Source organism: Bos indicus x Bos taurus, chromosome 24, assembly GCF_003369695.1.
Source record: "Bos indicus x Bos taurus breed Angus x Brahman F1 hybrid chromosome 24, Bos_hybrid_MaternalHap_v2.0, whole genome shotgun sequence".
NCBI lineage: Eukaryota > Metazoa > Chordata > Mammalia > Artiodactyla > Bovidae > Bos > Bos indicus x Bos taurus.
In genome coordinates, this window is record NC_040099.1 from 46,069,935 (window position 1) to 46,097,086 (window position 27,152).

The window sequence follows — 27,152 nt, forward strand, 5'->3', positions numbered from 1 at the left end:
AGCACTGCCCTCCGGGCGCTGAGCCCTCCTCCTTCTCAACAGCTGTCTGCAAGCCTGTCGCCCTCCTCCCAGCTTCTCACCCACTTGGCAGCTGGCGCCACTTTCTTGTTTTGACATCTTTTCAGTTTTCTGTGTCTCCGCAGCTTAGGTGCTTAGACTTCCTCCATCCATGCCCATCCACGTATGGAGTGTGTCCACCACAGAGCAGGACAACTCGGTCAAACCCCCTCGGAACTCTCTGCTGTGTCGGATGGATGAGAAAGAAGATGCACGACGGGTGCAAAGGAGGGCAGATGTTACAAATGGAAAAGCAGCTGTGTTGATGGGCGGTGGGTGCTAGTACTGATGAGGCAACAGGGGAAATCCTCACCCTTCCCACCCTAGAGGTCCCACAGGGTCAGGCGCTGTTACACAGAGCTGTTCTTTTTTTTATTGCCATGTTCTATGGTCTTGAGAGTTCCCTGGACTGCAAGGAGATCCAACCAGTCCATCCTAAAGGAAATCAGTCCTGAATATTCATTAGAAGGACTGATGCTGAAGCTGAAACTCCAATCCTTTGGCCACCTGATGCAAAGAACTGACTCACTTGAAAAGACCCTGATGCTGGGAGAGATTGAAGGCAGGAGGAGAAGGGGACGACAGAGAATGAGATGGCTAGATGGCATCACCAACTCAATGGACATAAATTTGAGTAAACTCCAGGAGTTGGTGATGGACAGGGAGGCCTGGCATGCTGCAGTCCATGGGGTCGCAAAGAGTCGGACACGACTGAGCAACTGAACTGAACTGAACTGATGGCATATGGGATCTTAGTTCCCTGGCCAGGGATGGGGCCACGTCCCCTGCAGTGCGAGTGCAGTCTTACCTACTAGACCACCAGGGAATTCCCAGGGCTATTCTTTTATTTAAAAAGAGAGGAACTTCCCTGGTGGTCCAGTGGTTAAGAATGTGCCTGCCAATGCAGTGGATACAGGGTTGATCCTTGGTCCAGGAGGATTCTACATGGTGCAGGGTAACTAAACCCATGCATCCAGAGCCCCGTCCTCTGCAACAAGAGACACCACGGCAGCACAGACCCCTCTGCTCACCGCATTTAGAGAAAAGCCCACGTGGAGTAAATGAAGATCTATCGCAGCCAAAAACAAATAGATTTTTTTTTTTTAAAGAGAGGTTAACACATACTCATTGAAAAAGTTAAAACTGTCCTTTGCACTTATTTCCACTTTTCAATAGACTTACAGACTTTACATATAGAAGGGGTGTCACCTGATTGGAAAGAGGGACTTAACCATAGAGAGAGGAGCCACCATCACCCACCCCAGAGGCCCAGAGCAGGGCGGTGGTGGTGTGCCTCTGCGTTCACGGCATCCTTTTTCCCTGCTCCATTCTGGTTCCACGTGAAGTTGCTGCTCTGGAAATATGAGTCCCTGGAGATGGCAACACCACCGTACTTGACCCATGTGAGTCTGTGCTTGTGGGAGGCGCTGACCTGGAGTGTTGCCATCTGAACAACAGCCTTGTTGCGAGTGTTCTCTCTGAGCCGAGAGCAGTGCTGGGAGCTTTACCTAAACTCATTTCACCCTCACCCCTCACAAGAAGTTGTTTGACAGGCAAGGACGCTGAGTCTCAAGGAGGTTACAGAACTGCCCGGAGGTCACTCTGCTCGAGGGAGGCAGACCTGATCCACACCCAGATCTGTCCAGACCCCAAAGCCCTCAGTCCTGGAGACCAAGTCACCTTACTACTCAGCCTGCTTCCGGACGGCCTTCCAATATGGGGACATTACTTTAATTCTGTGGGATGACGCTGTGAGGCAGAACAGGGGATGTTAACTCTGGACATAGTGACCTGAATGAAATTATGAGGCCACTACAGTGAAGACGGTCAACACCACCCCTCCCTGCACTCAACCGTTCCATGGCCTCACGGCAGGTGCAGGGAGATTGCAGCAGAGACTGCTGATGCCAGCGGGGGAGGAAAGGTCAGGGTGGTTACATGAGGGAGGGGTAGCCCAGAGCTGAAGGTTCCATCCCTCGGATCCCCCATTTCCCTCATCTAACCAGTGGTTCTAACAATAGTGTCCGCCTTACAGGGGCAAATTTTGAAAGTAACCTGCTCAGTCAGGAGAGAACAGACTAGTCAAAGCAAGGCTGGCCACATCCTGACTAGGCGCCTGCTGTCAGCCCAACCCCAGGTCCAACGATGAATCAGGTGTAAGCAATGAAGCTGAAGATGACTCAAGGCTGGGCCTCCAGGGTTTATGACAGACTGAGTAGAACTACTGATGTGATGCAGCAGTAACTCCACAGAGAGGGCAACAGGTAGACACAGTGATAGGACAGTATCTGTGAGCAAAGGGATCTTGAGAGAAATTTCCTACAGAGGCAACAGGATGTGGTTTAGACTGGGCTGGTTTTACGGAGATGAGATTTCAGGAGCTTGGAGGGCTGAGTATATAACGCACAGGAGATTCCAGGAGGCAATTCCAAGACAAGTAGGATCAGCTGTCCAGCACTTCCTGCTCCTACAGAAGGGGAAGAAGACAGCAAGCGCCCTATTTAGGGATCTAAATATGGCAGTAATAGTCAGTCAAAGTTGCTCAGTTGTGTCTGACTCTTTGCGACCCCATGGACTATAGAGTCCATGGACTTCTCCAGGCCAGAATACTGCAGTGGGTAGCCTTTCCCTTCTCCAGGGGATCTTCCCAACCCAGGGATCGAACTCAGATCTCCTGCATTGCAGGTGGATTCTTTACCAGCTGAGCCACAAGAGAAGCCCAAGAATACTGGAGACTGGGTAGCCTATCCCTTCTCCAGGGGATCTTCCCCACCCAGGAATTGAACTGGGATCTCCTGCATTGCAGATGGATTCTTTACCAGCTGAGCTACTAGGGAATTAATTAGGATTAATTAATTAATTAGGATTAATTAATTAATTAATTAGGATATCAAACTCCCCAGACTCCAAAAATAAGCAGTCCACTCATTGTAGTGAATTGACTTGTTGGTATCAAACAGAAGGAGCCAAGTCAGTACCTCAGAAGTCAGGGTCCTACTTCAGCATCTCTGCAGTACTGATGAGATAAGATCGTGGAGAGGCTGTTTTAAAACTGAATGTAGTGCTCACTTTGGCAGCACATACCCTAAAATTGGAAGGATACAGAGATTAGCATGGCCCCTGCACAAGGATGACATGCAAATTCGAGAAGCATTCCTTATTTTTTAGTGAAAAAAAAATGTATTTGTCCTTATTCATTCATTCATTTCAGACCGACAGCTGTCATCTTAGTAGTTAGTCCTTTTCTCTTTTTCTCCTGAAAGAGCTTGGGCTCTTGTCACTACCCCCAAAACCTCTCAAATTCCTTGAGGACTAAGGAAGCAGGGAAATAAATGAATGAGATAACACACATAAACAAAATGTTTATCTGGCACATAGTATGTTCTCACTGAATTTCAAGGAGGCACGTGGTGGTAGCAGTTGAGAATGCAGGCTCTGGAGTTGAGCTGCCGGTGTCATGCCACTTTCTGAGGAGCGACTGTGGGCAGGTCACTTTACCACTGTCTGGCTCCACTTTTGTCATCTGGGGCCAAGAATACCACCAGACCCATGGAGTTCTTGTGAGAATTAGATGAATGAGTCCATTTAGATGCATAGTAAGTGTCTTGCACATAACACGCATTCAGAGAAGTTAGCTATTATTATTATTTTATCAATCTACTCATAAAGGAATGGGAAATTCCCATGCCTGTAGGCAGGAGGCATAAATGAGTGAACTGGGGGAGCTGGAGGGCCTGATCTAAAGGGGAGACTGACGTTAAGGGAAGCATGGAACCGGCGCTGTGATTTTCAGAATGTCCTCCAGTGGAATGTCACCCCAACTCCCAGCACGGCTCCTGAAAAGGTAAATCCCTTTGACATTTTCTCCTCAAGCCCTTATGTATTCATTTATTTCTCAAAACCCTGCTTTTAGGGAGAGCGAAGCGTTGGCCAGATCTTGAGTTGTGAGATTTCTCTTTCTTAAGCCCACCTCACCTTTTTTCCAGGTCTCGCGTCCAGCACGTTTCTTCCTCGATCCCAGACCTCAGCGAAGGGCGTCGAAAGCTCAGGGCGCGCTAGTGCAAATCCGGAGTGACTGCAAAGGTGGGATTTGGGGCGTCTTGCATAGCGCGTAGGGGGCGGAGCGGAGTTTCTCTGGGGGACTCTTGACTCACCAGCAGGTGGCGGTCTGTCTGCAAGGCGTGCAAGGTTCATCCAGAAAACTTGAACGGAATGTTGATGCCACTGCATCAGAGAGGCACAGCCAAGTCTCCGCGAGTAGAGACGTGGGCATCCGCGAAAAGGTGGGGAAGAGAACGGAGCGGACTTCCTTGCCGGCGTGACTCAAGGATTCAAACGCCAAGAGCTTCCTTCGGTAACGCTTCAGGAGGGGTGAGTCCTGAGCAGCGCACAGAAAAGAGAGCGCCGACTTTCTCTTAGGGCATTATCCGTGGCTTGTATTGACTGGCTTCCCGACACCCCCCGCCCCCCGGGGGCAAGACATTTCTTAGAAGGGAACTGCCTGAGCGGATACAGGGAGCGTGGGAAAACCCGGGAGGCCGATGCCCGCGCGCCAGGCGAGCTGCAGCCGGAGGAGCGTGAGGTCCGTCCCGCCAGATGGCGCTGTCTGGCTTCCTTTCGGCCTCCCGCGCTCGTCCCTAGAGGTTCCCCGTCGCAGCGGCCGCTCTAGCCGGGCGGGCTCAGGGCTCTGTGGTTCCGGGCGGAAGTGAGGCGCCGAGCGGAACGGCCTCTGGTGACATTTTCTCCGGGCGGCGCGGACGAGTGAAGGGACTTGGTGGAGGAGGCTGCGGAGGCGGTGGGGTTCGCTTTGGCCTCCCCTTGACCCCGGTGGGGGTCCTGACCGCAACCCTCTACTCGTCGCTGGAGCTTGTGCTGAGGAGAGAAGGCGACGGTGGGGCCGTCGCGTTCCTAGTCGCCGCGGCCCGGAGGGAACCGGCCAGGGGGGGCTCGGTGCGTGCCCCGACGGGGCGCGCGCGGAGCGGGCGACGAGGTGCGGGGCTGCTGCGTAGCGCAGGTGAGGCGCGACGGGGCCCAGGGCCGCGGCCCGGCTCCGATCCGAGCCGTGGGACCCGGGCTGCTTCCCGGGGAAGCGGGGGGTCAGGTTCAGTGGGACGGGGTGCGGGCCGCGGGCGAGGTTTCTGCGGCGTTTAGGGCGCCGGGGTCGTGACGGGCAGGGCTGTCGGGCGCCGGGTCTTCAAGCCCGGAACCCGGCGGGAGGCGCGGCCCGGGTAGCGGCCGACTGGAGGGACGAAAACAGCCCGACCCCTGGCTCACTGGCTCGCCGGTGACCCTCGCGTCCTCCGGGCCCGGCGGGCCGAACCGTTCTCCCCGCTTCCCTGCCCCCGGTGGATCCCTTTCCCCGGAGGCTGGAGGTGTCGCAGCCCGTGGGCCGCGCGCGGGAGGTGGGGAGCGGCTTCGCGGCCCCGGAGTTGTCTTTCGCGCAACTTTCCGGGACCCCGGGTGGCCGGGCGTAGTGGCCGCGGCGGCTTTGCCAACTCTACTGGCCCCGCGAGCCGGGAATCTGGCGCCGACACCTGCTCGGACTCCTCTGAGAGCCCGGGCGGCCGCCCCAGCACCGCGGCTGCTAAGGCCTGGGAGGAGGGAGGAAGGCTCTCTCCCGCTTGGCGCCGCCTGCGTTTTTGGGCGCTTCCACTACCTTCTTCGGTCGGCAGACGCCCCCCTGGTCAATGGGAGGGATGTGTCAGTCTCCAAAATTGACCTCTTTCTGGCGAATTTATCAACTCTGTTTAGAAAAACCCGACGAGGATGTAACCTGACCAGCCTCAACTTCATCATCATCTTTGTCTTTTCCTCAGTGGTACTTCGTACTTTGTACTTTATTTTCTCGTAGCACCGATTTCAGTGTCTTGGGGCGGCAACTCCCCACAGAACCTCAGCCCGTCATTCATTCTCCCTTTTAAATCGTCCTCTCTGCTATCACAGAATAGATGCTCACAGGTTGAAGGAATGAACGTCCGTACCTGTTCCAGATTGAACCGCTTGAGCAGTTTGTGCTGGATGTGCTTTTGGTTTCTCGCCTGAGCTTCTGCTTTCTGAATCCTTCCACCCAGTAGGATGCAAAACCCACTGATGATGCTTTGTCAAGGTCGGGCCTTTTCATTACAAATACATCTGGCAGTTTTGCTTAGGCTCTTGTGTAGTGTCGTGTGTTAACAGTTTGAAATTACTCTCTTTCTTCTCTTGGGATATTTTAAGGAGGGAGGCTATTAACTTTCTAATGTGGTTTTGCTGATCCTGGCAATCTGGATCCCTTCAGTAAGAACATTGCCTTTTAACAATCATTTTTGGAGGCCTACATGTTACCTGATGTCCTGAGGAGTGACAGTGTTGATCTTTTTTAGTAGGAAGTGTAATATTTTTGTTAAATAGTCTGGGTAATACAATACTTACTTGAGTGCTTTATGCACAGTAAATATAAAACTAGGAATTAAATTTGAATTCAGGAAACTTATGATGAAATTTACTGTGATGACCTATATGCTACTTTATGAAGAGCTTTAGTGAAATTTCATGCAGTTTTGTAAAATGAGAAATAAAGACATTTCTAAATCATATTCTTTCAGAGTGCTTTTCAGTACCACTGTAATCTTGACATGTGAAACCATACCTTTTTTATAATGTTAACAAAGTGGTTAACTTCAAAACATAAAATAGGAAAGGAGAAACTTCAAGGTAATTATACCTGAAGTGTCAGCTAAATATGATTTCTTAATGGGAAAATTTTTTTTCTGACATCTTATTTGTGAAAAATAGGATGGACTAGATTTTGGGACTGGAAACTTTCTCTGTTGTTAGCTTCATATTAAGCTCATAATGTTACATTACTGACTAATTCAGTTTGTATTATTCTTAAATGCATTTATGAAAGAATGTCATAAATGCTCTTTGTTTTATAGTTTGCATGATTAAAGATAGATTTACCTTTAGATTCTAATTTAATGAGGTTCTGAGAGAACTGAGTGCTCAGTGTTTGTTCTTCAAAGGTTCTGTTTCATATGTGACATTACCCTTGTGTGTATGACTAGTAACTTCTAGGGGGTTGTGTAGTTACTCATTATTCAAGGGGTTGTTTTGCTGGGATCTTCAGTCTTATGGTTTTATTTTGATGTGTGCATGAATAGAGTTGACATATGGGCACTTAGAATGTTTTCTTTCTTTTGAAAGTTTGGAAGTGATACATGTATGCGTAGACACAGACACACACACACATGGGCTTCCCTGGTGGCTCAGTAAAGAATCCACCTGCAATGTAAGAGACCTGGGTTTGATCCCCGGTTGGGAAGATCCCCTGGAGAAGGGCATGGCAACCCACTCCAGTCTTCTTGACTGGAAAATCCCCACGGACAGAGGAGCCTGATGACTATAGTCCATAAGATCACCAAGAGTCCCACATGACTAGGCGACTAAGCACACACACATACATACACACTGGAGACCGAGACCGTATGTTTGTAACTTTGACAAATGATCTTAGACCTTCCTGATTTTCTTGCAAGTAACTGGCACCATGAAAACAGTTTATATTCATATTTACTGAATTGGCAGTAATTGAGAAAATCTGTAAAAGGTGAAAAATGCTGTACTATTAATGTGTTTTCTTTTGAACCACACTGATTTTGGTATTCTGTATTATTTTTATTAGGGCCAAATAAACTTTGCTGTGTAAGTAAAAATGAATAGACATTGATAATTGAATAAAAAGCTATGAGACTGTAGAAGAGGGGAAGAGCCATTGTGAAAACAGAGACCAAACATTCAGATGGGACCTCTTCATTCTCCCAGCACCAATTTATTGGTCGCTTGCTGTGCGCCAGTAGTGCTCTTGTTGCTGGTGCTCGGTGAGTGTGACTGGCAGGCCTTGATGCTAAAGAAACTTAAATTTTTTTTTTTTTCCTAGGCTTACAGTGCTGTTCTCGGTGTTGTATCTTCTGTAAATTTGGTCAAATGAGTAGTGATATGTATCCATCCTTATGGTGTTACAGGGTACGTTCACTACCCTAAAAATGCTCTGTCTGTCCATCTCTCTATCCCACCCAACCTCCAACGACTGGCAGTCACTGATCTTTTTACTGTTACCACTGTTTCACATTTTCCATAATGTCATATAGTTGGAATCATACAGTATGTAGACTTTTCAGATTGGCTTTGACTTAATAATACATATTTAAGCTTCCTCTTTGTCTTCATGGCATAATATTTAGGTTGGTGCAAAAGTAATTGTGGATTTGCATTGTTGAACTTTGCTATTTGATATTGGCATACATTCTTAAATAAATGTGGTTATATTATACATCATTTAAAAAATTTTATTTGTTTGTTTATTTGGCTGTGCCAGGTCTGGTATGTATGTGTCATCTGGTTCCCTGCCCAGGGACTGAACCCCGGCCCCCTGCAATGGGAGCTGGGGAGTCTTAGCCACTGGAACCACCAGGGAAGTCCTGTTACACATCATTCTAATGGGTATTTTTCACTTTGTTTTTTTGCTAATGACTTATTACTTGCTGTTTACTTTATATTTACTTTAGACCATGGAAATGATTTTAGACAAAAAGCAGATTAGAGTGATTTGTTTATTCAAGTTCAAAATGGGTTGTAAAACAGTGGAGACAACTTGCAACATCAACAACGCATTTAGCCCAGGAACTGCTAAGGGACGTACATTGCAGTGATGGTTCAAGAAGTTTGCAAAGGAGATGGGAGCCTTGAAGATGAGGATGTGGTGGCCGGCCATCCAAAGTTGACAGTGACCAATTGAGAGCAGTCATCAAAGTTGATCCTCTTACAACTACATGCTGCTGCTGCTGCTGCTGCTAAGTCGCTCAGTAGTGTCTGACTCTGTGCGACCCCTTAGACGGCAGCCCACCAGGCTCTGCTGTCCCTGGGATTCTCCAGGCAAGAACACTGGAGTGGGTTGCCATTTCCTCTCCATGAGAAGTTGCCAAAGGACTCAATATCAGCCATTCTGTGGTCATTCAGCATTTGAAGCACACTGGAAGGGTGAAAAAACTCGATAAGTGGGTACCTCATGATCTGACTGAAAATCAAAAAAATCGTTGTTTGGAAGTGTCATCTGCTCTTATGCTGTGCAACAGCTATGAACCATTTTTTGATCAGATTGTGGTGTGTTAGGAAAAGTGGATTTTATATAACAACTGGCAACAACCAGCTCAGTGGTTGGACTGAGAAGAAGCTCCAAAGCATTTCCCAAAGTCCAACTTGCACCAAAAAATAGTCATGGTCACTGTTTGGTGGTCTGCTGCTGGTCTGATCCACTACAGCTTTCTCAGTCCTGGCGAAACCGTTATATTTGAGAAGTATGCTCAGCAAATTGATGAGATGCGCTGAAAACTGCACCTGCAGCCAGCACTTGTCGGCAGAATGGGCCCAGTTCTTCACAACAGTGCCCGACCGCATGTCGCATAACCAGTGCTTCAAAAGTTGAACAAATTGGGCCACAAAGTTTTGCCTCATATGCCATATTCACCTGACCTCTTACCAACTGATTACCATTTCTTCAAGCATCTAGACAACTTCTTGCAGGGAAAATGCTTCCACAACCAGCAGAAGGCAGAAAATGCTTTCCAAGAGTTAGTTGAATACTGAAGCATGTATTTTTACACTGTAGGGACAGACTGATTTGTTGGCAAAAATGTGTTGATTGTAATGGTTTCCAGTTGATTAATAAAAATGTGTATGAGCCTAGTTATAATGATTTAAAATTCATGGTCTGAAACTGCAGTTACTTTTGTACAAACCTAATCCTTTCTTTATAGTGTTGAATACTATACTTTTGTCTGAATTCACCACCTGAAGGTTGGTAGGTTGAAGAAAACATACACATTTAAACTTGGAACTGGAAATAGATTTCCAGGTGGACATTCCAGGCTAGGGAACAGCCTAAGCAAAGTTGTGAGTATCAGTGATTTTGGATGGTGTGGCCAGTGCTTTCATTGAAACTGCTTACCTTACTCTTCAGAACTCATGATTGAACTTAGGGAAGTAAACAGTGTTTCCTGCTTCTGTGTGGGCAGTTTCTTTTAGCAGAAGTGAGATTGATGTTCAGTCACTTTTCACATACGGCTTACAGGTCCTTGTGGTAAAAGAAAGGGACAAGGTGAAACTACAATTACCTTGTTTGTCTTACTCTCTCGTATTTCTAAACTGCCAGGAGAGAGAATATGTATTATATATATTATACACATTTATCATAGCATTTTAATAGAAGTGAATAATAGTAAATATGATTTTAAAATAATTTGCAGTGTGTGTTATTTATTGAACTGTGTATGTGATTTACAGCATTGTATTAATGTCTGTTGTACAGCAAAGTGATTCAGCTGTGAACAGGTATATGTGTGTGTGTGTGTGTATACATTCTTTTTATATTATTTTCCACAATGATTTATCACAGGATATCCAGTGTAGTTACCTGGGCCATCCAGCAGGACCCCATTGTTCATCCATTCCGTATATGCTAGCTTGTATTGCATAACCCCACTCTCTTTCCATTCCCCTACTTGTCTTGTTCCTGGCAACCACAAGTCTATCCGTTAATAGGGTTTAAGTTTTGTTTCTATTCTCTTTCATGTCTTTATTCAAAATAGATACCTCATACCTCTTTGTTCAGATTCTGTCACTTGAAATAGCCAATAGATAGATGATGCAAGTCCTGAGTTATTAATTTGACTTTATTTACTTTTAAAACTACTTGGATGAGTATTTTCTAGTTGTGCTGTGAGCTTAGTTGCTCAGCCGTGTCCAACTCTTTGCGACCCCATGTACTGTAGCCCGCCAGGTTCCTCTGTCCACGGGGATTCACCAGGCAAGAATACTGGAGTGGGTTGCCATGCCCTCCTCCAGGGGATCTTCCCAACCCAGGGATCGAACCCAGGTCTCCCACATTTCACGTGAAGATTAATCAAAAATAGAAATCTGTCGGCAGAACTTAATTTGAGGGTGGGGCATTTATACCTGGTTAAACTAAAAACCCATTTTCTGAGCACTCAGGCACCAGGTGGAGATGGGCACAAAAATAAAAGAAATTTATGCTGAAGGAACTCAAATCTAGGGAACCAGATGATTTCTGTTTCTTTCCTGCTCTAAAATGTGGAGAAGAAAAGCAGGCTGTAGGAGAAAAAAAGTATTGGATAACCAGACAACTAGTGTATGGAGTTAGTATTTTCATTTATAAAATAATTTAAAATCGGATATTGGAAAATGATTTTTTCTTAAACGGGTCTGTAAGAGTAAAAGAAAATGATTGGAGACTTGAATTTTCTTTTTCATACTGCCAGTTCGTGTACCAAATACTTTTTTCTCTGCCTGGACTTAAAGTCCACGTATTGGTAAATTTGTTCTGATTGTTGTTCAAAGAGCAACAAAATTAAATGTTAGATCTTGTTTATTTGCAGCAGCCATTCCCAAGAATGTGGATAAACTAGGATTGTGTTTAGGTAAGACAAATTCAAGTTTTCATTAGCATGGTTAACATTCTGGAAACCAGGTACTGACCAAAGGAATCAGTAGAAGTTATTTTTTTACTGAGTTATTTCGCTTAAAAAAATAGCTTCTATGATGTCCAGAGTCAACGTTTTGTTAGGTGTGTTATAATTAGAGAAAGATATTGTTGAGGATGGGGAAGTTGGGTGTGGACTAAAATTCTAGGAAAACAGGACTGTTTTCTTTTCTGTACTAAGAACAAGAACCTCACGTGGTCAAGATTTTAAGCAGTATCCTGTCTGCCTTAGTTTTAACCTAGCATAGAAGCATAGTTTATTCTTAAATGAGCATTATATCATCAAGGGTTCCCCATTATTTATCTCTACTATTTGCAATGAGCCTGAGGGCATGATAGGTTTTTGGCAATATTTAGGGGACCTCAGGTCCCAGCGTGTGGTAACCCATCTTTATTTGTATCCTCTTCTGAGGGAGATAGAAAATGGCCAGAGCAGAGATCTTGGAGGAAATCTAGAACCTGTGCTTTAAAATTGTTCTTGATTTACACTAATAGTGCTTATGAGTACTTAGAGGGTCTGTTAGCGCTGGTGCATTCTTTACATTTGATAACTTCCTTGGCTTCTTTCTGGATGCTAGTTTATTCACAGCACTGGTTCTGGGCCAGATGCATGTCAGTGGTGGTAGTATCTGCAACATGAAGTGATTTGAGCAGCCATTATCACTTGGGGCCTATTTATAGAGCTTATATCAGTGGAGAAGAGGTTGGCTGGCAAGCAAGTAAAGCTACTCTCTTCCCCTGGTTGCAATCTCATAATTTATTTTTCAGTTCCGAGTAGGCCAGATCTATTCAGCTGCATTAATTTTTAGTGTTCCTTTTCCGCACTCTAGCCCTTTTGTACTCTAGTGTGTTTTAGTCACATTCACTCTTGAAGGAAAAAAAAACCAAATAACTTATCACACTGAAAAATAGTTAGCAGTACTTCTTGATAGCATCTGCTATTCAATGTTCAGATTTCTCCTATCTCATAAGTGTGTTTTTACAGTTATTCAGATTGAGTCCAGTAGGTCTCTGCATTGTGTTGTAATCTATAGGTATCACCCCCCCCCCCCGCCCCCGCCCACCCCCATTTCTTTTTCCTGGACAGTTATTTGTTGAAAAAACAGGAGCCTTCCCACAGTTTGAATTTCCAGTTAACATTGCTGTAGTGGTATACCAGTCTCCTGTGTTTCTTGTTAATTGATATTAGGTTTAAAGGTTGAGTAGATTTGGTTTCTGTAATGTATTATCTCTTTTCTCATTTTTTCTTTGAGGGGGCAAAAATATTTTCTAGGTGATGCTGCATACTTGCAGCAGGAGGCACTTAATGTTTGGGTCTCTGCAGTGTTAGCAGCTGACAGTGCTCATTGCCCATTACTTACTCACAGTTCTTTACTCTGAAGGCCTTACATCATTCCCAGTTCTGAGTCTTTATACTCGGTCTTGCTTATAGTTATAGCCTCTTCAACCTTTTTCTTTTGAGAGCTGAGGGAAAGGAAGAGATGAGTTGCTGTGTAGAAAGGGTTGTTTCCACTGTACTGTAATTCTGTGGATGTTTTTATTTCAATCTCGATCTTTTTTAAATAAATGCATTTATTTATTTATTTTGGCTGTGCTAGGTCTTTGTTGCTGTGTGAGCTTTTCTGTAGTTGCAGCGAGCGGGAGCTGCTCTCTGGTTGCAGTGCGCAGACTTCTCATGGCAGTGGCTTTTCTTGCTGCAGAGCATGGGCTCTAGGGCATGATGGCTTCAGTAGTTGCGACGTGTGGGCTCAGTAGTTGAGGTTACTGGGCTCTAGAGCACAGGCTCAGCAGTTGTGACACATGGGCTTAGTTGCTGTGCAGCATGTGGGACCCTCCGGGACCAGAGATCAAACTCGGGTTTCCTTCGTTGGCGGATGGATTCTTTACCACTGAGCTGTGAAGGAACGCCAATCTCGAGTTTTGATTTCTGCACTGTCCACATTATCTGTGCTACAACTTCTCAGTGGAAAAGCTTACCCCAAATCCTGACAAATAATTGAAAGAAGTCCTTCAAAAGCAAAATTTATTTTGAGATATTGGTACTTAAGAATACTGTTGTCATTAGAGTATGTTAGTATTTATGTATATAAAATAGAAAAGAGATTAATTCTTCTATTTTAAATGATTTGGGAACATCACTGTTGTAGTAGAATGTCTTCTAAGAACTAAATATCTGGAGAGAGGGAGTTTTATTTTGATTTTTAGTAAAATACTGTTTTTTACGTTGTTTGCATTATGTGGCTTAAGATGCTTAGTTTCATGGTGTCTGGTTTTGCATCCTTATAAATATACAGCCACTTTATATAGTGTTCGAAATGTAAGGGAGCAGCTTTACTAGGCTGTTGGCAGTTGTGTCTGTTTTGTCTATTTTATCTGGAAAGATAAAATGAAAATTACTCTATTAGAAATAATGCTGATTCTATGTAATTTTTTTTAAACTTCTCTTTTATTTTTAATTTATTTTTGGCTGCGCCATGCAGAATGTGGAATCTTACCACCCTGACCAAGGATCAGACCCATACCCCTTTTAGAGGAAGCATGGAGGCTTAACCACTGGACAGGAGACGCAGATTTGTTCCATGGTCTGGGAAGCTCCCACATGCAACTAAAACCAAAAGCCTATGGTCCATAAGTGCTGAGCCTGTGCTCTAAAGCCCAGGAGCCACAACTACTGAGCCCATGTACCACAACTACCGAAGCCAAGGGCGCTAGAGCTCTTGCTCTGCAACAAGAGAAACCACTGCAGTGAGAAGCCCCAGCACCGCAGCTAGAGAGTAGTCCTTGCTTCTGCAACTAGAGAAAAGCACACACAGCAGCAAAGACTTGCCAACACAGACATAAATAAAGTAAAATAAAAACCCAAACCAGGCAAAGCTTCAAAACACTTCAGGGATTTTAATAAAAAAATTTCTAGGTATAGAGTAGGCAAAGTTGGACAAAGACCCAAGAGTGGTTTTAAAGACACATGACTTGATTTGTCAAGATTTTTTTTTTTTTTTTAAACCTTGATTCCAGTTACATATTAGGGAAGTTCAGTTCAGTTCAGTCGCTCAGTCATTTCTGACTCTTTGCGACCCCATGAATCGCAGCATGCCAGGCCTGCCTGTCCATCACCAACTCCCGGAGTTCACTCAGATTCACGTCCATCGAGTCGGTGATGCCATCCAGCCATCTCATCCTCTGTCATCCCCTTTTCCTCCTGCCCCCAATCCCTCCCAGCATCAGGATCTTTTCTAATGAGTCAACTCTTCTCATGAGGTGGCCAAAGTACTGGAGTTTCAGCTTCAGTATCATTCCTTCCAAAGAAATCCCAGGGCTGATGTCCTTCAGAATGGATTGGTTGGGACTCCTTGCAGTCCAAGGGACTCTTCAAGAGTCTTCTCCAACATCACAATTCAAAAGCATCAATTCTTCGGTGCTCAGCCTTCTTCACAGTCCAACTCTCACATCCATACATGACCACTGGAAAAACCATAGCCTTGACTAGGTGGACCCTTGTTGGCAAAGTAATGTCTCTGCTTTTCAATATGCTATCTAGGTTGGTCATAACTTTCCTTCCAAGGAGTAAGCGACTTTTAATCTCATGGCTGCAATCACCATCTGCAGTGATTTTGGAGCCCAAAAAAATAAAGTCTGACACTGTTTCCACTGTTTCCCCATCTATTTGCCATGAAGTGATGGGACTGGATGCCAAGATCTTCGTTTTCTGAATGTTGAGCTTTAAGCCAACTTTTTCACTCTCCACTTTCACTTTCAACAAGAGGCTTTTGAGTTCCTCTTCACTCTCTGCCATAAGGGTGGTGTCATCTGCATATCTGAGGTGATTGATATTTTTCCCGGCAATCTTGATTCCAGCTTGTGCTTCTTCCAGCCCAGCGTTTCTCATGATGTACTCTGCATAGAAGTTAAATAAGCAGGGTGATAATATACAGCCTTGACGTACTCCTTTTCCTATTTGGAACCAGTCTGTTGTTCCATGTCCAGTTCTAACTGTTGCTTCCTGACATGCATACAGATTTCTCAAGAGGCAGGTCAGGTGGTCTGGTATTCCCATCTCTTTCAGAATTTTCCAGTTTATTGTGATCCACATAGTCAAAGGCTTTGGCATAGTCAATAAAGCAGAAATAAATGTTTTTCTGGAGCTCTCTTGCTTTTTCCATGATCCAGCAGATGTTGGCAATTTGATCTCTGGTTCCTCTGCCTTTTCTAAAACCAGCTTGAACATCAGGAAGTTCAAGGTTCACATATTGCTGAAGCCTGGCTTGGAGAATTTTGAGCATTACTTTACTAGCATGTGAGATGAGTTACTACTACTTAAAAAATGAGTTAGAAGGAGATGCAAGCTATAATCTGTTTCATAGCATTACTGTCTTGAAAGGAGGAAATTCTGTTATCTTAGAGTTCAGTTCAGTTCATTTCAGTCCAGTCGCTCAGTCGTGTCCGACTCTTTGCGACCCCCTGAATCGCAGCATGCCAGGCCTCCCTGTCCATCACCAACTCTCGGAGTTCGCTGAGACTCACGTCCATCGAGTCAGTGATGCCATCCAGCCGTCTTATCCTCTGTCGTCCCCTTCTGCTCCTGCTCCCAATCCCTCCCAGCATCAGAGTCTTTTCCAGTGAGTCAACTCTTCGCACGAGGTGGCCAAAGTACTGGAGTTTCAGCTTCAGCATCAGTCCCTCCAATGAACACCCAGAACTGATCTCCTTCAGAATGGACCGGTTCGATCTCCTTGCAGTCCAAGGGACTCTCAAGAGTCTTCTCCAGCACCACAGTTCAAAAGCATCAATTCTTCAGTGCTCAGCCTTCTTCACAGTCCAACTCTCACATCCATACGTCACCACTGAGAAAACCATAGCCTTGACTAGGTGGACCTTTGTTTGCAAAGTAATATCTCTGCTTTTCAATATACTATCTAGGTTGTTCATAACTTTCCTTCCAAGGAGCAAGTGTCTTTTAATTTCATGGCTGCAATCACCATCTGCAGTGATTTTGGAGCCCCCGAAAATAAACTCTGACACTGTCTCCACTGTTTCCCCATTTATTTGCCATGAAGTGATGGGACCAGATGCCATGATCTTCGTTTTCTGAATGTTGAGCTTTAAGCCAGCTTTTTCACTCTTCTCTTTCACTTTCCCCTTTTATTTCCTCTTCACTTTCTGCCCTAAGAGTGGTGTCATCTGCATATCTGAGGTTATTGATATTTCTCCCTGCAGTCTTGATTCCAGCTTGTGCTTCTTCCAGCCCAGCGTTTCTCATCTTAGAGTTACTGTATCTTAGAGTTAGCTACATTCTTATTGGTGGTCACATGACTTTTAAGTTTCATCTATGTAAGAAGTAAATATTTTTAACAAAAATATAGAAACAGACCAATTGCTTTGATTTTTAGTGCTGGGAAAGTGCATCATTTTTGAATCAGAAATTCGGTAATAAAAGTGTGTAGTTGAATATATAAACTGTAAGACAGCTAACAGTATTTGGATTTTCAGGCTGAGCCTATTTTAAAAAAAGAACTTTAAAAAACTGTTTTTAGGGACTTCCTGGTGCCCCAGGGAAGCACCACTTTCACTGCTGTGACCCTGCATTCAATTTCTGATCGGACAGTGCTGCCAGATAAAAAATAAAAATTTGTTTAGACTAGATTGCAATGAAACTAAACTGCATCTCCTTGGCTTTATAGATCCTTTTCTCTCCTTTATTGGCATAGTTTTTACTTTAATAGATTAACCATTTGGTACAGTGGGTGAAAAACTACCATTTTCTTCAAATGAAGATAACAAAGAAATGGTGGTTGTGTGGTTTCTATAAAATCTATCAAAATGATGGATGTTTTGTTTTTAGGGAAGGCTATCAAAGGAGCAGTCTTGTTTACTTTCTTAAGTGCAAAATGTAGATATATCTTGTTATGCAAAAGATGGATTCTTATACATTCTAGGGAAAAACAAATGATGCAGTGGCTTGGTGTTTTTTAGAGGGCTGAGCCACAGCACGAGTAGGGTCCTAGTTCCCTCAGCAGTGATGGAAACTGTGCCTCCTGCAGTGGAAGCAGAGTCCTAACCACTGGACTGCCAAGGAATTCCTGGTGTTTGTTCTTTAAATATTACTAGCTTGTAGTAATTGAGTAATAGATGTAAGCAAAGATATGGCATGTATTTGCATATCTGGTGGCTACTTTTTGGAAAAAAAAATTCATTTCTAAAGCCTTGTATCATTATTACGTATATTTTAAAGATACGTGCTATGCTAATGGTGCATTTGTAGTTAAAAGTCAGCGCTGAATTAACTGCACAGCAGCAGTTTGTCCTTAAGAATTTCAGAGTCTTTTCCAGTGAGTCACCTCTTCGCATGAGGTGCCCAAAGTACTGGAGTTTCAGCTTTAGCATCATTCCAAATGTGTGGGTGTGTGATGGGTGATCTTTTTGGCTGCCCAGAAGCAGGTCATCTACAGATGGTTTAGCAACAAAAACCAAATTTTGAATATCAGACTTCAAATATATTACAAAAATGTGTTTTAAAAGGAATATGTATTAAAACTTTATCTTTTAAATATAACCTACTTTATCTTTTGTAAATATCCAGGTGTTCAGAATTTTTTTTTATTTTGGTTAAAGGAGACTACTTGTGTAGCATGATGTAGTCTTAGGTTGAGAAGCAGGTTGGAAATTCAGAAACTGTTCTAAATATATCTGTCTAAATATATCTAAATATAACTTGGCCATTGACCTACATATTCTTTTCTTAGAAATGAGGATTATACATTTCAGGTTAACTATGAACAGTAATTAATAAAAATAGTTAAAATGTTCTGAAACCCTAAATAGAATTGTTCAGATGAGTTGTCAGTGTGGCTAGATCCCTTATTCTGTGTATCTTTAAATTATAGCTTTTATAAAAGCCTACAAATACACAATAAAACATTTATGAATTTCTTTTTTTACATATATTTGTTATTTTGTTAATGGAGTCCTGTGACTCAAAGTACTTTGATATTCACTGATATGGTTTTCTAAAACTGTCTGATTAGTCAGGCATCAAGCATTTGCTAAAGGATATCAGTATCCTCTTACAATATGTAAGGTTTTTGAGTTTGGTGAGCAAGTCAGAAAGTATACTATTACAGTTATATCAACGGAAAGTCTACGATTGAAATTGCAGATTACTTGGGAAGGAATCTGTGTTCCTGAGATTAGAGCTGAAAGCAGTTCTTTGTTGAAGAAAGAATATCAATAGAATATTTATGAAGTAACTACCAGTTTGTTTTTAAAAATCATTAGTGACTGAAAGAAACCTTATTTTAGGGAGTTTTTCAAATGAAATCTCCTTTATCTTTTACAAATATTCCTTGAAACTTTCTGAAAGCCTCAGGAGGCCTTAGCTAATTCATGGTTGAGTATTTTATGTTGTGGCTAAAATCGACCAGCAGCACTCGTAGTGCCGCTTAGAGGCGTTGGTTTTCTGATGCTGAGAAGCACAGGCCAGAGTAATGCAGTTTGTGCTCATGTTACCTTTTCCATGAAGTCTGTGTAAGCAGAGCCACTGACTGCAGTGGTTTTCTGGATGCTGTGACCCTAGTTTCTGTGGAGATGCTTATGCAGAAGATGACTGTACGTGTGTGTGTGTCACCATACGGATTTTTTAAAAAAGCAAAAATGAGCTCTGATAGGTTCATTTAACTGTGATCAGTCCAGTGTACAACTGGCCTAGTTGAGTCTGGGAGCTCATTTGATATTATCTGAGCACTATTTTTCTATTTTTCTCTCTCACTCTTTACTGCTGTTTTTTGTGGGCTTCATTTCCAGCCAGGCATTCCTCTCATAAGGACACAGTTGGCCCTCCTAGCAGCTCTAAGCCCACAAATTTCCTCAGCATTAATTTAAAAAATTAATAGACTATTTTTAAAGCAGTTTTAGGTTTGTAGAAAAGTTTAGCAGAAAGTACAGAGAGTTCTTTATGCCCCCCTCCTCCAGTTTCTTGTTATTAACACTTTGCATTAGTTTGATGTTTATTGTTTATTACAATTGATGAGCTAACACTGATACGTTATTAAAGTTCAGATTTGTATTATAGCTCACTCTGTGTTGAAAAAGAGACACTGTTGAATAACACAATATAACAGTTCTCTGGGTTGTGACAAATGCCTGTCCATCATTACTGTGCTTAGTTGCTCACTCCTATCTGTTTGTGACCCCATGGACTATAGCCCTCCACACTCCACTGTCTGTGGGGATTCTCCAGGCAAGAACACTGGAGTGGGTTGCCATGTATTCAGGGGATCTTCCCAACCCAGGGATTGAACCCAGGTCTCCCCCTTTGCAGGCAGATTCTTTACCAGCTGTGCTACCAGGGATTCTGTCATTATAGAATCCAGCAATAGTTTCACTGCTCTGAAGATCTTTCCTTATTAATTCCTCCACCTTCTCCACTACCCTCTGGTAACTTCTGATTTTTTGACACACTTTATATTCTTGGGCTCCCAAATCACTGCAAATGGAGACTGCATCCATGAAATTAAAAGACGCTTACTCCTTGGAAGAAAACCTAGACTGACCTAGACAGCATATTAAAAAGCAGGACATTACTTTGCCAACAAAGGTCCATCTGGTCAAAGCTCTGGTTTTTCCAGTAGTCATGTATGGATGTCAGAGTTGGACTGTAAAGAAAGCTGAGCACCGAAGAATTGATGCTTTTGAACTGTGGTGTTGGAGAAGACTCTTTGAGAGTCCCTTGAACTGCAAGGAGATCCAACCCGTCAACCCTAAAGGAAATCAGTCCTGAATATTCATTGGTAGGACAGATGCTGAAACCCCAATACTTTGGCCACCTGATGAGAAGAACTGACTCATTGGAAAAGACCCTGATGCTGGGAAAGATTGAAGGCAGGAGGAGAAGGGGACAACAGAGGATAAGATGTTTGAATGGCAACACCAACTCGATGGACATGAATTTGAGCAAGCTTCGGGAGTTGGTGATGGACAGGGAAGCCTGGCATATTGCAGTCCATGGGGTTGCAAAGAGTCGGACACGACTGAGCAACTGAACTGAACTTTCTCATCACTTTAAATACATCATTCCATTTCCTTTTGGCTTGTAGAGTTTCTGTTGAGAAATCAGCTGATAGCCTGATGGGAATTCCCTTGTATGTTATTTGTTGTTTTTGCCCTTGTTGCTTTTAATGTTTTATCTCTGTCTGGAGAAGGAAATGGCAGCCCACTCCAGTACTCTTGGCTAGAAAATCCCATGGACAGAGGAGCCTACCAGGCTTCTCTGTCCATGGGGTCGCAAAGAGTCGGACATGAATGAGCGACTCCACTTTCTTTCTTTCTTTTAATTTTTGTCAGTTTGATTACTATGTGTCTTGATGTTCCTCCTTGGGTTTCTTCTGCCTGGGAAGGGATTTCTGCACTTCCTGGACTTGGTTGACTATTTCTTTTCCCATGTTAGGGACGTTTTCAGCTCTTACCTCTTCAAATATTTTCTCAGGTCCTTTCTCTCTCTCCCCTCCTTTTATGCTGTGCTAAGTCTCTCAGTTCTGTCCAGCTCTTTGGGACCCTGTGGACTGTAGCTGGCTAGGCTCCTCTGTCCATGGGGATTCTCCAGGCAAGAATACTGGAGTGGGTTGCCATGCCCTCCTCCAGGGGATCTTCCCAACCCAGGGATTGAACCCAGGTCTCTCATATTGCAGGCAGATTCTTTACCATCTGAGCCACCAGGAAAGCCCAAGAATACTGAAGCCTATCCTTTCTCCAGGGGATCTTCCCGACCCAGGAACCGAACCAGGGTCTCCTGCACTGCAGGAGGATTGTTTACCAGCAGAGCTTCAGAGAAGCTGCCTTCTCCTTCTGGGACCCCTATAATGTGAATGTTAGTGTCTTTATGTTGTCTCAGAGGACTCATAGGCTGTGCTTATCTCTTTCATCTTTTTTCCATATTCTGTTTTGTGGCAGTGATTTCCACCATTCTCTCCTCCTGGTCATTTATCCATTCTTCTGCATCACTTATTCTGCTGTTGATTCCTTCAAGTGTATTATTTATCTCTGTTCATTTGTTCTTTAGTTCTTCTAGGTGCTTGGTAAACATTTCTTGCATTTTTCTCAGTCTTAGACTTCATTCTTTTCTGAGATCCTGTATCATCTTCACCATCATTATTCTGAATTCTTTTTCTGGAAGGTTGCCTATCTCCATTTAATTGTTTTTCTGGGGTTTTTATCTTGTCCCTTCATCTGGGACATAACTTTCTGCTTTTTCATGCTGAGTAATTTTCTGTATTGTGATTTTTGTTCTAGTTGTAGGATTTTGGTTCTTGCTTCTTCTGTATGCTCCTTGATGGTTGAGGCTAAAAGGCCCCAGATCAGTAGGTGCCCAGTATGCTACTGGAGATCAGTGGAGAAATAACCCCAGAAAGAATGAAGGGATGGAGCCAAAGCAAAAAGAATACCCAGCTGTGGGTGTGACTGGTGATAGAAGCAAGGTCCAATGCTGTAAAGAGCAATATTGCATAGGAACCTGGAACGTTAGGTCCATGAATCAAGGCAAATTGGAAGTGGTCAAACAAGAGATGGCAAGAGTGAATGTTGGCATTCTAGGAATCAGCAAACTGAAATGGACTGGAATGGGTGAATTTAACTCAGATGACCATTATATCTACTACTGCAGCCAGGAATCCCTCAGAAGAAATGGAGTAGCCATCATGGTCAACAAAAGAGTCCGAAATACAGTACTTGGATGCAATCTTAAAAATGACAGAATGATCTCTGTTTGTTTCCAAGGCAAACCATTTAGTATCACAGTAATCCAAGTCTATGCCCCAACCAGTAACACTGAAGAAGCTGAAGTTGAACGGTTCTATGAAGACCTACAAGACCTTTTAGAACTAACACCCAAAAAAGATGTCCTTTTCATTACAGTTGACTGGAATGCAAAAGTAGGAAGTCAAGAAACACCTGGAGTAACAGGCAAATTTGGCCTTGGAATACGGAATGAAGCAGGGCAAAGACTGATAGAGTTTTGCCAAGAAAATGCACTGGTCATAACAAACACCCTCTTCCAACAACACAAGAGAAGACTCTATACATGGACATCACCAGATGGTCAACACCGAAATCAGATTGATTATATTCTTTGCAGCCAAAGATGGAGAAGCTCTATGCTACTGTTAAGTCACTTTAGTCGTGTCCGACTCTGTGTGACCCCATAGACGGCAGCCCACTAGGCTCCTCTGTCCCTGGGATTCTCCAGGCAAGAATATTGGAGTGGGTTGCCATTTCCTTCTCCCATGCATGAAAGTGAAAAGTGAAAATGAAGTCTCTCAGTCGTCCCCGACTCTTGGCGACACGAAGGACTGCAGCCTACCAGGCTCCTCCGTCCATGGGATTTTCCAGGCAAGAGTACTGGAGTGGGATGCCATTGCCTTCTCCGAGAAGCTCTATACAGTCAGCAAAAACAAGACCAGGAGCTGACTGTGGCTCAGATCATGAACTCCTTATTGCCAAATTCAGACTTAAATTGAAGAAAGTAGGGAAAACCACTAGACCATTCAGGTATGACCTAAATCAAATCCCTTATGATTATACAGTGGAAGTGAGAAATAGATTTAAGGGCCTAGATCTGATAGAGTGCCTGATGAACTATGGAATGAGGTTTGTGACACTGTACAGGAGACAGGGATCAAGACCATCCCCATGGAAAAGAAATGCAAAAAAGCAAAATAGCTGTCTGGGGAGGCCTCACAAATAGCTGTGAAAAGAAGAGAAGCGAAAGCAAAGGAGGAAAGGAAAGATATAAACATCTGAATGCAGAGTTCCAAAGAATAGCAAGAAGAGATAAGAAAGCCTTCTTCAGCGATCAATGCAAAGAAATAGAGGAAAACAACAGAATGGGAAAGACTAGAGTTCTCTTCAAGAAAATCAGGGATACCAAAGGAACATTTCATGCAAAGATGAGCTCGATAAAGGACAGAAATGATATGGACCTAACAGAAGCAGAAGATATTAAGAAGAGATGGCAAGAGTACACAGAAGAACTGTACAAAAAAGATCTTCACAACCCAGATAATCACAATGGTGTGATCACTCATCTAGAGCCAGAGATCCTGGAATGTGAAGTCAAGTGGGCCTTAGAAAGCATCACTATGAACAAAGCTAGTGGAGGTGATGGAATTCCAGTTGAGCTATTCCAAATCCTGAAAGATGATGCTGTGAAAGTGTTGCACTCAATATGCCAGCAAATTTGGAAAACTCAGCAGTGGCCACAGGACTGGAAAAGGTCAGTTTTCATTCCAATCCCAAAGAAAGGCAATGCCAAAGAATGTTCAAACTACTGTACAATCGCACTCATCTCACACGCTAGTAAAGTAATGCTCAAAATTCTCCAAGCCAGGCTTCAGCAATATGTGAACCATGAACTTCCTGATGTTCAAGCTGGTTTTAGAAAAGGCAGAGGAACCAGAGATCAAATTGCCAACATCCGCTGGATCATGGAAAAAGCAAGAGAGCTCCAGAAAAAACATCTATTTCTGCTTTATTGACTATGGGAAAGCCTTTGACTATGTGGATCACAATAAACTGGAAAATTCTGAAAGAGATGGGAATACCAGACCACCTGATCTGCCTCTTGAGAAATCTGTATGCATGTCAGGAAGCAACAGTTAGAACTGGACATGGAACAACAGACTGGTTCCAAATAGGAAAAGGAGTACGTCAAGGCTGTATATTATCACCCTGTTTATTTAACCTATATGCAGAGTACATCATGAGAAACGCTGGACTGGAAGAAACACAAGCTGGAATCAAGATTTCCAGGAGAAATATCAATAACCTCAGATATGCAGATGACACCACCCTTATGGCAGAAAGTGAAGGGGCCTCTTGATGAAAATAAAAGTGGAGAGTGAAAAAGTTGGCTTAAAGCTCAACATTCAGAAAACGAAGATCATGGCATCTGGTCCCATCACTTCATGGGAAATAGATGGGAAACAGTGGAAACAGTGTCAGACTTTATTTTTCTGGGCTCCAAAATCACTGTAGATGGTGACTGCAGCCATGAAATAAAAGATGCTTACTCCTTGGAAGGAAAGTTATGACCAACCTAGATAGCATATTGAAAAGCAGAGACATTACTTTGCCAACAAAGGTCCGTCTAGTCAAGGCTATGGTTTTTCCTGTGGTCATGTATGGATGTGAGAGTTGGACTGTGAAGAAGGCTGAGTGCTGAAGAATTGATGCTTTTGACCTGTGGTGTTGGAGAAGACTCTCGAGAGTCCCTTGGACTGCAAGGAGATCCAACCAGTCCATTCTGAAGGAGATCAGCCCTGGGATTTCTTTGGAAGGAATGATGCTGAAGCTGAAACTCCAGTACTTTGGCCACTTCATGGGAAGAGTTGACTCATTGGAAAAGAGTCTGATGCTGGGAGGGATTGGGGGCAGGAGGAGAAGGGGACTAGAGAGGATGAGATGGCTGGATGGCGTCACCGACTCAATGGACGTGAGTCTGGGTGAACTCCGGGAGTTGGTGATGGACAGGGAGGCCTGGCATGCTGCGATTCATGGGGTCGCAAAGAGTCGGACACGACTGAGTGACTGATCTGATCTGATCTGAAGCTTCTCTGTTGGGAGGGAATAGTGCTGGGAAAACTGGGTCTTGCTCTGGTTGACAGGGCCTTGCTCAGTAAAGCTTTAATCCAATTATCTGTCAGTGGGTGGGGTTTCGCTTTTCGGCCTGAGGCAACCCAGCCCTGTGGGCTTTGTGCTGGGTTAATGGCAGTCTTCAAGAGGGTTTATGCCCAGGGGGACCTTCCCAAACTGCTGCTGCCAATGCCCCCATTCCTGTGGTGAGCCCCTCCTGACCCACACCTCCACAGGAGACCCTCCAGCACTAGCGGGTAGTTTTGGTTCAGTCTTCTGGGAGTCATTGCTCGTTTCCTCTGGGTCTTGGCAAAACAAAAAAGGTTTTGTTTGTGTCCTCCAAGACTGGAATCTCCGTTTCCCCTAGTCCTGTGGAAGTCTTGTAATCAAATTCCGCTGGTCTTCAGGGTTCAGATTCCCTGGGGATTCCCAGTCCCTTTGTCACATCCCCAAGCTGGGAAGCCTCAAGTGGGATTCAGAACCTTTACAACAGTGGGAGAACTTCTTTGGTATGTATTTTTTTTCCAGTTTGTGGGTCACCCACCTGGCGGGAGGGATTTGAGTTTATCATGATTGTGCCCCTCCTACTGTCTGACTGCACCTCGTCTTTGTTTTTGGACATGGGATATCTTTTATTTGGTAAATTCCAGTGTCTTGGTGGTTGTTCAACAACTAGTTGTGATTTTGGTGCTCTTGCAGGAGAAAGTGAGCACTCGTCCTTCTACTCTGCCATCTTGAACCTCACAATTTTTTAAAAAGACTGTAGAATCTCTTTTGGGTTCACTCTGTTTTCTTCCTAGGTGAGCTGATATATTCAGCTATCACCTCTGCTTATATTGATGATGTCCTCTTGTATTTCTGTTTTTTTTCCTTTGAGACTTGTGTTCCTATGAACATTATCTAACTCAAACCATAGTTGATTTTTTTGTCTCTTTACTTTTCTTATAGGCTGCATCTTAGTTTGGATGGTTACCCTGTACCCAATTGTATATGCCATTAACCAACCCAAGGAGTGTAGTGTTCTGTGTATGTCTTATGGGTTGAGTTTGTTAATAATGTTAAAAAATCTATATTATTGTTGATTTCCTGTCTAGTTTTATCCATTTAGAATGAGAATTGACATCTGCAACCATTTGTGTTATCTCCTTTCTATTGGGTTGGTGCCAACGTAATTATAGTTTCAGACTGTGAATTTTAGGTCATTATAACTGGCTCAAACACATATTTGTTAATCAAGGTAGGAACCATTACAGTCAACACATTTTTGCCAATGAGAAATGTTTGTTTATTCCTGTAGCATAAAAACTGTGTTTCAGGATTCAATGAACTCTTGGAAAGCATTTTCTGCTCTCTGCTGGCTTTGGAAGCATTTTCCCTGCAAAAAAGTTGTCGAGATGCTTGAAGAAGTGGTAGGTGGTTGGTGAGAGGTCAAGTGAATGTGGCGGATGAGGCAAAACTTCATAGCCTAATTCGTTCAACTTTTAACTCATTGGTTGTGCGACCTGTGGTCAGGTGTTGTCATGGAGAAAAATCAGGCTCTTTCTGTTGACCAATGCTGGCTACAGGTGGTGTGGTTTTTGGTGCATCTCATTGATTTACTGAGCATACTTCTCAGATGTAATGGTTTCCCTGGGATTGAGAAAGCTGTAGTGGATCAGACCAGCAGCAGATCATCAAACAGTGACCATGAACTTTTTTTGGTGCAACTTTGGCTTTGGGAAATGTTTTGAAGCTTCTTCTCGGTCCAGCCACTGAGGTGGTTTGATGCCGATTGTTGTATAAAATCCACTTCAGCAGCTTCTTGTGTAGTTGTAAGAGGATTAGCTTCCATGATTGCTCTCAGTTGGTCATTGTCAACTTCTGATGGCTGGCCACTGTCAACTTCTGATGGCTGGCCACTGTGCTCCTCATCTTTAAGACTCTTGTCTCCTTTGCAAAACTT

The 27,152-nt window shown here is 43.7% G+C and overlaps 1 protein-coding gene, 1 long non-coding RNA gene and 1 other non-coding gene across 7 annotated transcripts in view; 2 read left to right on the forward strand and 1 right to left on the reverse strand.

Annotated features, from left to right (window-relative positions):
- Positions 1-783: 783 nt before the first annotated feature.
- Positions 784-4,656, reverse strand: LOC113883040. The gene is made up of 3 exons (XR_003508531.1): positions 4,033-4,656; positions 3,036-3,142; positions 784-2,524 (listed from the first exon to the last, which is right to left on the reverse strand). It is a non-coding gene; the product is annotated as an uncharacterized LOC113883040 (long non-coding RNA).
- Positions 3,119-3,222, forward strand: LOC113883063. The gene has a single exon (XR_003508549.1). It is a non-coding gene; the product is annotated as a U6 spliceosomal RNA (small nuclear RNA).
- C24H18orf25 (chromosome 24 C18orf25 homolog) overlaps positions 4,347-27,152 on the forward strand; it is an 86,137-nt gene continuing 63,331 nt past the window's right edge. For 4 of the 5 annotated variants that reach the window (XM_027526402.1, XM_027526406.1, XM_027526404.1 and 1 more), the window contains exon 1: positions 4,760-5,071. The gene's annotated coding sequence lies outside the window, so the exon portion shown is untranslated. Of the gene's footprint in view, positions 4,429-4,759; positions 5,072-27,152 lie in introns of those variants that run through there. The other variant, XM_027526403.1, reaches the window with a different exon arrangement.